We start from the raw sequence: 13,176 nt of genomic DNA on the forward strand, positions 1-13,176 counted from the left end.
TAAGAGGGGTGCCTTTGCATGCAGCTCTGTTTTTTTATGGTGTCATGGTTGTGCTAGAATGGGTCCCTGGGATTCAAGACACGACTCAGCAAATACCACTTGAATTTAGTTTTGGCCTGCGATAACACCAGATATCATTGTTACTATAACTATAGAGGCAGTAATTCTCAAAAACGACATGTTGGTTCTCTCAGGCTTTCGATTCGGAAGGTGAAGAATGGCACACAGTCCTGCGCATTGACCCAACCTTATCGCTCTGAGCGGTGTCCGACGAGTAGTTGTTCAAGGACACTGAAGTCACAGGGGAGATTGTTTTTGAGACTGGAGTGACTTGCTAGATAACGGTAGACCATTGGGAGGTACCTCGAACTATATCTGCCATTAGAACCACTTCGCCATATTGGAAGGAAGATTTACAAAAGGTTCAGAGTAATTTATGGACTAGCAATCCTCATGATGTGGGGTTATTGAAAACCATAGGAGCAGTGCTGATAACATTGAAACCTGGTGCAATATTGTCAAATGTGCGACAATACCCTATGTCTAAAGAGGCAGATGAAGGGATTTATTAAACCATTATGGCATTATGGAAGCAAGGCATAATCCAACCTACCATGTCACGATGCAACCCCACCATCTATCTAGTGAAAAAGGCGAAAGGGTCCAGTTGGAGAATGGTGCAGGATTTGTGTCCTTTGAATAATATTGTTGAATAACAGTTTCCAGTGGTTTCAAATCCCACAACCAGTCTATGTAACAACCCTACTGGGTCGACCCCCTATTCAGTGATTGATTTGAAAAATGCATTTTTCTTGGTTCCTTTACACCCCAATTCTCAATACCTTACTGTATTCTCGTATCGTGGCCAGAAGTTCAAGCATACAAGGTTACTTCAGGGGTAATGTGAATCATCAAGCATTTTTAATTTGGTGGTTCAAATGAATTTGGGAAATGTACACATGTCCAGTATAGTAATTCAGTGCGTGGATGATCTATTGGTTTGCCACACTTCAGAGGAGCAGTGTCAAGGAGATTCAATAATGCTCCCTTACCCTACTTGCAGAAAAAGGGTATAAGGTGGAGAACAAGAAATTGCACTACTGCCAGACAGGTAGTATATTTAGGGCAAGTAATATCACCAGCAGGAAGGAGGTATTGCCTGAGAGGGCAGTAGTAGTTCAAAAACACCCTTTAACCAGTTACAGTGAAACAGATGCATCAGTTCCTAGGACTCTGTAACTATTGTAGATCATGGATGTTTGACTACTCCAGTTTCACAAGGCCCCTGCTGCTAGGACTCAAGGAAGCACAGAAGAAGCAGGGTTTGATCGAATGGTCAGACAAAATGGTGGCTTGTTTTTGGGGACGCAAGACCGCAATCAGCAATGCTCCAGTCATGGTGAACCTGGATTACAAGAAGCCATTATTTTTGTTTTCACATTCAAATGGGGAAGTATTGACAGTGGTCATAACACATAGAACATCATTGGGACATAAGCCTTTGGCTTACTACAGCAGTATTCTCGTCATGCAGTGACATTTCCCTTGCAAACAGGCTTTAGCAGCAGCAGCTTTTGCAGTACAAAAGTCCTTGACCATTATTATGGGCTGTCCGGTGACACTGTAGGTGGAGCTGGAAATCTTTGAAATTCTGGAAAAGTCAAGGGCAACACTTACAGAACAGAGGGCTTCAGGCTATGAGATCATTTTGTCAAATGCATCCATACATCCTGTACGGTGTCACCAGCAACATTTCTAGCTGAACCGGTAAAACCGGACAACATTGTCCATAACTGTGCAATATATGAGGGAGAAGAAGAAGAAGAGGATACAAATAGTAAGGAGGATGCCTTAGAAGGAGACGAGGTACTCTTCGTTGAGGTTTAATTGACAATTGATCAGGACACTGGGGAAATACATGCAGGTACAGAAGTTGTGTGTCTTGTGGATGGGGAGTACCAGGTCAGAATTATGAAAAGGTTGCATTCACATTATTCATTGCAAGGGGTGGAACTGATAGCACTCATTGGCGGCATTGGAGATGAGCGAGGGGAAAGCAGTCACTATTCATTCTGACTCACTTACATTACTTCTACTGCACATTCAGGGTTATCGAGATGGCTTAGAAGGGGTCGTAAGAGACCCCTGTCCAGCATGCTGCGTTACTATCCCAACTAATTAATGCGATAACCTTACCAACAGAAGTTAGAGTGGTTAAATGTGCTAGCCACACTAATAATACTGAAAATAGTGCTTGGAAATAGTGCTGCTGACAAGGCAGCCAAAGAGGCAGTGCATTTACATTTTTAAGATTCCCAGAACAAAGAATTGATGTCCCAGCAGGTACAGTTGCCAGTCCCGTATACTGCAGTCTGTTTGCTTCAAATTGTTGAGTGGCAAGAGAAAGCACAGAAGGAAGAGAAAGGGTTCTGGGAGGGGATTGGCTCTCTCACCCACACATTTGTTGTGGAGAAAGGAGCTGTTTCGAATGGTAGTTGGTTTATACCAAAACCTCCAAGAGCAGGTAAGTACATTTGTAGGGAATCGCATTGTGTGTAGAGAGTTCAATCCTAGAAACACAATAAAAGTAATGAGAGGAATCATACCCCAATCTTCATGACCCTTCTGGGAATTTAATATAGATATATTTAATATAGATTTTGTGAACATTATACAGAGGTGCAGTAATTTTGTATACCTTATTGTCATTGTTTGGCCATTTTCCCATTGGCTTGAGGCTATCCCCTGTGTACACCCTGATGTCAAGTCGACAGCCACATTTTTGGTGAGGGAGGTATTTCCAAGAAGGGGAATCTGTGAGGTTTTGAAGTCCGATAATGTAACCCATTTCTTTAATGCACTGTTTGCAGAAATTACTTCACTTTTGGGGTTCAAGCACAGGTTGTGCTTGGTGTATCACCCTCAGGCCAATGGGATTGTGCAAAGGTTAAATGGTTTATTAAAGATGAAGATTTCTCATCTATGCAGTGAATTGGGTACAAAATGTCTGTATTCCCAACCAATGGCATTGTTCCATCTGAGGAACCAGCCAGGAAAGGATAATTGCCTTTCCCCACATGAGATCATCACATGACTTGGGAAGAGTTCACCACTTACCCCTGTACGCACTGCAGCGGATGCCAAATAATCTGCAGAGTTTCTGGACAGCGAGTTTAGGGAGTACCTTAGGGCTTTAACCAAAGCTGTCAGAATGATGTCTTCACAGATTAAGTTTGTTCATCAACAGTCAACTGATCTGAAGAGTTGAAACACCAACCATTGCTCCCCGGGGATAGCATCTTCATTCAGACTTTTATATGACGGTGGAGTGAGAGGAGATTTCACGGCCCCTAATAGGTGATTTTCGCCACACCGACAGAGGTTAAAGTAGAGGGACATTGGGGTTAACTCCACATAAGCGACGTGAGGTGAGTAACTGGAATGCCTCCATCAACACAGGAGAAGGATACACATTTAAGTTAAGTATGGCCTAAGAAATGTCTTAACACTCCAGTCGACCAGTACAAGGCGGATGAAAATTTGTATAAAAAAGTATAAAATTAATACTAGGATGTTTTGTTGTGTATGTGTTCTTTTTTCTTTTATTTCTTGTTCTAATTGGTCAGGAAAAACAACTGTAAATATGCATGAGATGTCTAGGGTTATAGAGTTCAATGAAGTACTGTTATGGTCACCAAAAGACCTGGAAATAGAATCTGTGAAAATGTATGATGAACCACATTTTGATAAGATTGTAAACACACCTGGGTTTGCTGCCAATAATGTTTGGTATGGGCATATGAAGGAGGTTGGGGAGAGAGAAATCTGCAGGATTGTATTACATTTGCTAACTCATTCTCCATGCTTCTGGCATACCTAGGCTATTTATTCCTGATGAAAATTAATCTAGAGTTGCACTGTGTTTTGTGAACCTTGCGTTAGAAGGCAGTTTCAAGGCCAGTCTATTACAGCTTCCGTAATTTAAGTCGATTTATGTTGATGAAGATGAATGCATATGAAAAGATGTGAAAGAGCAGGAATCTTTTTTAAATTATTTTACATTTTTTTAATTTCATTTAGTTCATTACAAACTTTAAACTATACAACTAAACATACATCAATTTCATTAACAGTTTCCTTTGATTAAGCTATTAGGACACTAGCAGTTACTAAGGATAAGACATCTCAAACTTTATATATTAGCAAACCATTACAGTAACTCTCAGTCTTATACTTTAGAGATGTTAACATCAATTTCTCCTGCTTTTCCATCTAGTCTCCCTTCAAGTTGTTCAAGGAAGAATATGAATGCAAAGGTTAACTTTTTGTCCTTTCCTTCGCTCATTACACTCCACCAGTCTTCTGCATTTAAATGCGATCTTTCAAGTATCAGATTCCCCAAGTAAGCAGATCTCAGTTCTCTTAATTTGTTGCAATATAGAACAAGATGCTTCAAGGTTTCATTCGTCGTTCCGCAGAATCTACATTTATAGTCGCCCAGTGTTATTTTCTTTCCCAGATTCATGATCTCTTTTGTTTTGAATAGATTCAAACGAAACTTCAAGAATACACTCCTTTTTTTCTTACAAGGGAATTGCGCCAAATAGCTTGGTTACGTATTCCTGGCTCTTGATTCAGGAGAGGCTAAGCTCATACATCTATGACTTCCTCTTTGCTCCACAGTTGCGCACCAATCTTGTTCAAATAGTTTTTTCTTCACTTTGGTCGGATTTTGAATCAAGCTTCCTCTATTCTCATTTAATTGGGATAGAATATTTTTGCACCTTTGCTTCCATCTAGCGGTGACTGAATCTGTTTTTTCTCTTACAGAATCATACACGATCCTAAACTGCACCAAGTCATCTGCACTACAGACCTTTTGATATAATACTAGAGTATTCCACATATCCCTTGCATTAATCGAGTTCAATCCTAACCCATATCGCGTGGAAGTGTTTGGAGTTCCCCTTGGGAGGTGCAAAATCTTGTTCCAGTAAGTGTTTTCACACCATGACCATGTTGAGTAATCGCAGCCTAGCATTGCTTCGCATCCAAATGTTAGAGATGGTATCACTTTTGTTTTATATAATTCCAGTGTCGGTTTGAATGAACATTTTCCCAACGTTTTGTTTATTGTGGCGCCCTGTGCAGCTAACAGCTTACATTTACTTTTGATTTTTTGAACCATCAGGTCATCAGTTAAATGTGAGCTGATCAACACCCCCTGAAATTGTATCTGATTGGAGCGTTTTATTAAATCTTTCCCAATTCTCCCTTTGAATTTGCTTTTTTTACACACAGGGGATCTCACAAGGTTCTGAATAACAGGAATCTCAGTTTTGGAGGTATTTATTACCAAACCGTTTCTTTCGGTGTACTCTTTTAACACCGACAAATTACGCTGTAACCCAACCGGCGTTACGTCTAACAAAACAATGTCATCTGCATAGAGGATGTAACTCAGTTGGTTCCCATTTATCTTTGGGGGGAAAGGTCTCACTTTGTATTTCCTTTCCAACATCTGAAATAAATGAGTTAAACAGGGAAGCACCCAATGGGCAACCATTTTCAACCCCTCTTTATTTTTTTTATAGCACTTGACAGGGCACCCTTTGGGTTCAATCTGATTTTAATTTCGGTGTCAGTATATAACTCTTGGATTGCTCTCATCAGGCTAGCGGGGCATTTCCTTGCTGCTAATTTGTTGCAAAGCAGCTCCCGGTCCACCCTATCGAAAGCGTGTGCTAAGTCAACAAAGGTTAAATATATCTTTGTTCATCTCTTAATCGCCTTTAGTAAATTAATCAGGAGCAAGTTAAGGGCACAGCCAACCCCTTTCACAAACCCAGTCTGCCGGATATCTATGACTTCAGTATCCTTAATCCACAATGTTAAGTGATTTAATAGTTGAGTTGCAAAAATCTTGCCAAATACGTCCAACAGTTCTATAGGTCTGAAGTTTTTTGGATCAGATATTTTGCCTTTTTTGAAAATTGGTACGATTAGAGCCCTTTTCCAAGATTTTGGGATTCTTTTTTCTTTTCTTTTCTTTTTGAACAGATTGTCACAAAATTCTGCCCATTTCAGAGGGTACCATTTAAGCAAAGCGTTTGTGAGGCCATCGGGGCCTGGGCTCCTGAAGTACTATGTTTTTTATGTTCTCCAAATTATCATATTTGGTAATTTCTAAGTCCCAAGCTTCCAATGCTACATAATTCTAATGTTCTATGTTGCCTTGTTTCTCAAACAGTTCTGTATAGTGAACAATCCATTGGTTCTCCGTCACCATACAAGATTGAACCGCCCCTTGCAGAGTGTCTATGTTATTTATAATTGCCCATAACCTTCGAACGTTGTTTTTCATCAAGACCTTCAGCATCTCCTCTGCATCTTTCTGTAGCATTATGTTTTTATGCGATCGTTGCCAGCTTTTGTAATCTGCTTTAGCCTTTTTAATTTCATTTGGTCGGTCGATGTTTCGTTTAACTTTGATTGCTCTTATACATCTTCTTAGCTCACGTTTCTTGTTAACCAGCATTGGATCATAAGTATGCTGATGTTTAAATCCAGTTTTGTTAGTCCCAACTTGTTGCTGAATGTATTGCTCTAAAAGTGCAGGGTATTCAATTGGATCCATATCGTCTGTAATTTCATTGATCATAAGATGTTTTGTTATATGTTCGATTTTTCCATCGGAGCCTATTTCTTCCTGGCACTACATTTACTGAATGATTTCACACTTCCTTAGCAGTGCATTAGAAACCATCAATCTTAATTCGAACCAGGTTATGATCACTTTGCTCCCTCCATAATACATTCACTTTTGATACCTTTTGGGCGATTTGTTCTGAGGCATAGAAATAATCTATAATTGATGTGCTTTTCACACGTTCCCAAGTTGGTTTTGGGGGGATGTCACCATCTGTGTTTCCATTTAATATAGACCTTTCTCTCACCTCCATTTCCTCTTCCGAAATCTTTTTTATATTACAGGCATCTTTATTTTTTTCTTTTTCAATTTTGTCTTCAGTTCGAATACATTCTAAATGAAGGTCTCCACAGAGTATTATGTTTGCATTTTCACCATACCTCTGATTGAATCAATCGTATCACATATCAGATCAAGGAACTCAAGGTCATCCATGGCCTTATGCTGCTAATACACATTGATAATATGTATAACTTGCTTATTGCGATTTAACTTTTCTTTAGCTTCAATACTCGTTAGTTGTATATAAGGTGAGGGGTTCGAAGAACATATTATGCACATATCTTTTTTTAGTTTTTACCATTGTTATCAACCCCGCCATTGGCCAGCCTTTAGCTTTTTTGATGGCCGGGTTCAAAACAACTTCAAATCCAGGTACACTTGGTAAGAGTTGGAGCCAGGTTTCTTGAAGGCAAAGGTCATCTAGATTAATGAAGTGCATTGACACGTTGCCAAACAGATGGGGACACCCTTGAGTATTCCAAGAACCCATCTGTAAAATGTTTTCCTTCTGATGTTCTTGGCATTAACTCTCAGGCTGAATATTCAGTGAACTTGCCACCCAGCTCCATTTTTCTTTCTCTTCGTCTATATCAGCAACATTAAACTTTTTCATAGTCACCTTCTCTTTGCGCTCAAGTGTTATTTTGATTAATTTCTTTGGACTCTCCATCGATTTAAGTGGCGGAGTATATCTTATAGATGATTCTTAAGTTTCCCTTGGCTCCATTGTTCACCCATTTATCCTGTTATCAATGCTTTGTTGCTCCCATTTTTAATCACTTTTTGATATTGGGTAGTCATTCAGCTTTAGTTTAGTTACTCCTCGCATTACATTAGCCTGGACATCCTCGAAACAAATTTCCTTTATGTCAAAGCCAGGAGAGTTCAATTCCATAATATTGTTCACAATCAGATCTCTAGCGATTCCTGAATGGATGTGAGGCAACACTCTATCAGTAGTCAGTTCGTTTACAAATTCTACTGTTTTTATATCCTCGGTGGTTATGGATTTCAATTGGGGTACATGTCTGAATAATTGCAGCATGTTGTAATGATTCAGAGTTAGTTCTTCGTTTGACTGGAATATTCTTTCAAGGAGAACACAGTGTTTTGCACCTTTTTGTTTCCTTTTTTCAAGATTCTTAGTTGCAGGCCTTGAAAATTGTCTTTTATCTTCTTTCCAGTCATTTGAGGTATTACTCTTATTTTCAGGTATATTCTTTGCGGGCCCGTTAGATGCTATTCGATTGCAGAAGATTGATTCTTGATGTTTAGGTTCGAAATTCATTGGTCGCCTAGTCCTTGATCGTTGTTGCCTATAAATTTGCTTAATGCCAAGTCTCTTTGTTCATCTAGCGTAAGAAATGTGCTTCTTTCAGGCACCATTGATTTTCTATCCTCTTTTTCTTGTTTCTCTTGCATTGGAGGAGTCAAAATAGTACATATCTGTCTGGTATCCTTGTCAGACCAATCTTTTATGGTCCCCACAGATCTGGCTTGTGAGCCCGGTTCCGCTTCAAGGTGAGGACCCACACCACCTTAGGCCTCACTTTCAGCTTCGTCCTCCTCTATTTCTATATCATTTTCATACGTTGACAGATTTGTTAGTAACTCTATCATTTTTGCATCCTCTGATTTCTGGTCTCCCTGTTTTCTCTGAATCTCCAGATTCTCAGTAGGTGTTATTTTTGGCAAAGTTTCAAGAGGTAATGCCATCCCTCCAGCACAATTCTCTGGAGGATTTTTAGTTGTAACATTTTGAATCGTGGCATTTTCTCCTCTTCTTCTTCTTCTCTCCCTTCCAACTAAATGCATTGTAGAATGTAAAGCGGCTATATTATACCCCAAAAGTTATCCATGAAGCAGTTTAATACTATGAATTATATAGATGTTAACATGAAACGTTAATGCATTGTGACAAATTAAATTAATTGAAGCTGTTTGAACAATGACAACGCCGAACTTTAGGAAGCCTTATGAGTGGCAGGAAGGTATTCAAGGGACAGGCGCCAACGGGGCGGCTGATCGATGTATTGTTTTAATCAATCAACTTTGCCACTGACTTGTTTATTGATGAATTAGTTGATAGAGAAAGATACGGAAACGATGGGGCATCGGAGGACAGTTGGGAAGACGAATTACTGGATCCTGAGCCTAGTCACATGGAAGACATTTCCACCTGCTGTACCTGCAATTGATGCAAGGTCACGACAACCCGAGGAGGAGAACTGCTTCTGCAAAGAAAACTCTGGATGCTTGGGCTATATATCGGAAGAGGACACACCACTACTATGCGTTACCGAGCTTCATGACTTCAGGGCAGCCTGCCTCACAAGGTCCGTGTTGAGGATTATGATGGTGCTTATGCACAAACTTTGTGCAACAGTTCACCCTCGCAATCCAAGTAACGAGTAAGTGTACTCTAGGTGTGATGTCATTTTGACCACTGAGGCCACTATATTGTCGTAACTTTGATCTATCACTGCCTAAGGAGTGTAGTCTGCCAATTCAGTACATTTCTCGTGCTTTTTGGAAATCAGAGTGTTATCTTATGTGTCTTTCACGTTCAACTAAGAAACAATATTTCTCTGTGCCCCAAATGTTATGGATTGCATTTGTGTTCACGTTTGTAATGTGTGTACACTTCAAAGCCTAAGTTCATTGATCCATTAAGTAACTTTTGTACGGGCAACTATGCCATAGGACACAGGGCCCATTTTCAAGTAAGGTTTGTACACTTACAGGTTCATTTAAATACAGTATGTATGTATTTGTAGCATATTTGTGCCATCAACATCAGCAACAAAATAAAATACAAATGAGCTTTTATGAAAAGTTGCTTCAGTTTTCCAATGAATCAAGGACACACTCGCTTGTTTATGATATGAAATGATATGATATGGCATTTATAACGCGCCTATACACAAGAGTTTCAAGGCGCGACGAGGCAAGGGAAGGGGAACAGAGGGAAGACAGAGACAACGATTTTACTAGGCCAGGTGACATTGAGATCGTGCAAGTGCAGGGTAGGCGGGGGAGAGGGGAGGGAAAAGTGCTGGGGGCGTAGGGGAGGGGGCAGTGCAGTTCATAGGATAACAATAAAATAAATAAACCAATACATAAAATAAACAATAAATAAATAAGAGACAATAAATAAAAGTTCGGGCAGCTGGTGGCAGGTCTATGAGGGACATGAAAGAATGGTTGATTCCCTTTTACGCTCACCTACTCCACAACAATCCATGCCCCCTCCATTATAACCCACTACAGTACTGGGTGGGTGGGAAGTCAAAGGTGCCAAACACCATGTACACTTCAAAGGTATCTTCCGCACAGGGGCCATTGTTCACATGGCCTCTCGAGACCCTGTGTCTCTCACAGACCCCGCCCCTGCAATCCACATAAGTTTGTCTCCCATCAGCAGTGTTCCGGGCCTCGTCTGCATGCCTCATGCCCGTCCATCCCCACTCCAGTATCAATGGCAGTTCGCATCTGTGGCACTGCGCTCTCAAGGGGGCTGGCAGGGTGGGAACGGCCAAGGTGCCAAACACCATGTACACTTCAAAGGTATCTTCCGCACAGAGGCCATTGTTCACATGTCCTCCCCAGACCCAGTGTCTCCAGGCTCCCCTCAAGCCGACCGCTCCCCTGCAATCCACATAAGTCTGTCACCCTTCAGCAGTGTTCCGGGCCTTTTCTGCACACCTCATGCCTATCCATCCCCCCTCCAGTATCAATGGCAGTTCGCACCTGTGGCCCTGCGCTCTCAAGGGGGCTGGCAGGGTGGGAACGGCCAAGGTGCCAAACACCATGTACACTTCAAAGGTATCTTCCGCACAGGGGCCATCGTTCACAAGGCCTCCCCAGACCCAGTGTCTCCAGGCTCCCCTCTCGCAGACCACGCCAGAAACATGTCACACATTCACATACACACCCACTTTTCTAATCCTTTATGAATCCCTTGATATTTTGACAAAGAACATCTCTGAGCACTGGAAGGCAACTCTTTATCATGCTACCTGTTCTCCTGCTACTCTCTCCTCTGCTTGCAGAATCTAATTGTTTGTTAGTCAAGTTAAGGGCAGGTCACCTATTCATTTCTCTATATTCATCCATTTCTGATCTCACATTTTCTATCTATTTTGACCGAATATACCCAATAGTATAATGTTCATTCATCTCAATTACTTTACCATTGTCTAATGTTTCAAGTGTTTTGATCTTGATATATAGCACATTTAATCAATGTCAATTGTAATAGACTGGCATCTTTCTTGCATCAATCTCATGCATACAGTACAATTTATTTTTTTGTGATTATTTATATATTTTCATACAGATCTTATAGATTTTTCAAGAATGCCTGCTTGTATGGCTTTCGGTTGCCCTTCTAGGAGCCATGTCAAAAGTCAGGGCACAGTCCTAAATACATTCCCGAGGAATATTGATTTAATAAGAAGATGGGTTCGATATTGCGGTTTTGCAGTGAACAAGATTGAAAGTAGAGCACATGATGACTTGGATGATGTGAGGGCCAATCGATTCCGCATCTGCAGCCTGCACTTTACAGTTGATATGTACGACCAATCGAAGTACATATAAAAGCGTTGACCCAGAATTTCTTGTAAATTGCTTCCAAATGCAATTCCAACTCTATTGATGAATTAGCTGTAGGCGGTGGGGTACTGAAAAGGTAACTTCATGAACGGATTGGTGCTTTCGGTGTAAATGTGTCTTACTAAAGTTTGCATATTTACCAGATTGTATAACATTTTCACTATATCACATTTTACTATTCATCTTTCCCTGGTTTATGGAGCCTCAAGTGAAGTAATTATGACCAAAGAAAACAATACCACAGTGCCCTTCAAAAGAAGTATAATGTTTTCGTAATTGGTTGCTTGACATGTCCATTTCTTTAGGAGATCATACTGATGGAAGCACAGACCCTCGCAAGTGACGGAACCACCGACACGTCCAGTATACCAACGGTGAGCCCTACAGATGTGCAGAAGTTTATATTCTCGACAGTTGGATCTTCCCACATATCTAATGCAAATCTTATTCTCCCTTGGGTCACTTCATGACAATGCAAAAAAAATGAAGGAGCAAGATTCTGCATCCATTTCTGTCCCGGAGTCAACAACAACTTCAAGCTCCTATCAGGTAGTTTTATTTCACTTTTCATTTACGAGAACGTATTATGCTTGGAATTTCAAATAATATGAAAATGTTTATGTATATGTCGGTTGTTTATGGGTTTGTCTTTATATCTGCCATTGTCTGCATCCCATGGTCTCAGTTCCATTTTGCTGTTTTCATCCATACTAAAACAAGTACTGTGTTACAGGGGGATGCTGGTACTTCAACTACAATTACATTGTGCTTTGTAGCTGGTACACAGTATGAGGTATGCATATTTACAGTTCCCTTGAATGAAAGAAAGTAAATCCTACATAGGATACTATTAGACAGTGACATGCATATAAACGTGCAGCGTTTCAAACTTTTATGATTTCAGTTCTAACGTTACACTTCCTCTCTAATGCAGAACACATTGCAAAATGTTTGAGGGCACCATTACAATCAGTATGTTTTGCACAGTGAGCTCTGATCAAGTATACTTGCCATCTTGGATGGCAATCAGGGGAAATTTGAAATGTATATTTTGACTAAATGACAGACAATGTTTGCGAGGGTATGCTTGTAGGCATTGTGTGTGATGAAAGATTTTAATTTCCAATACGATTGACATTTTTTTAATGAATATTCTATTCAAGGAATCTACACAAGGTGTGGAATTAGAAGTGGAGGCACATGGATCAGAGGTGAACATAAACTACTATTGGATACAATTGGACATCAATTAACATTTGTAATACATTGTATGTAGTAATTATTTTAATTCAATCATGTTGGTTCTGCTTGTAGATATTTAAATGTTTGTTTGCATGCAAATGACAGAAAATCAAGAAAACAAGGGTAACTAACAAACAATTTTGTTTTCTAGAAGTGTTTTGGGCTGGTGATTTCTTCATAACATGTTTTTATATTTAAAGTGCTATCTGCTGTATGTGTGCTGTACATTGAACATGTTTTTACAACACAGCTCCTAGAGGCCCAGAAGGAAAAGAAGTATAAAGACACAGACAACAAATGAAACCAAAGATGTTGCTTGCCAAACA

This window comes from Ambystoma mexicanum, chromosome 3q, assembly GCF_040938575.1.
Source record: "Ambystoma mexicanum isolate Mex_15411 chromosome 3q, UKY_AmexF1_1, whole genome shotgun sequence".
Taxonomy (NCBI): domain Eukaryota; kingdom Metazoa; phylum Chordata; class Amphibia; order Caudata; family Ambystomatidae; genus Ambystoma; species Ambystoma mexicanum.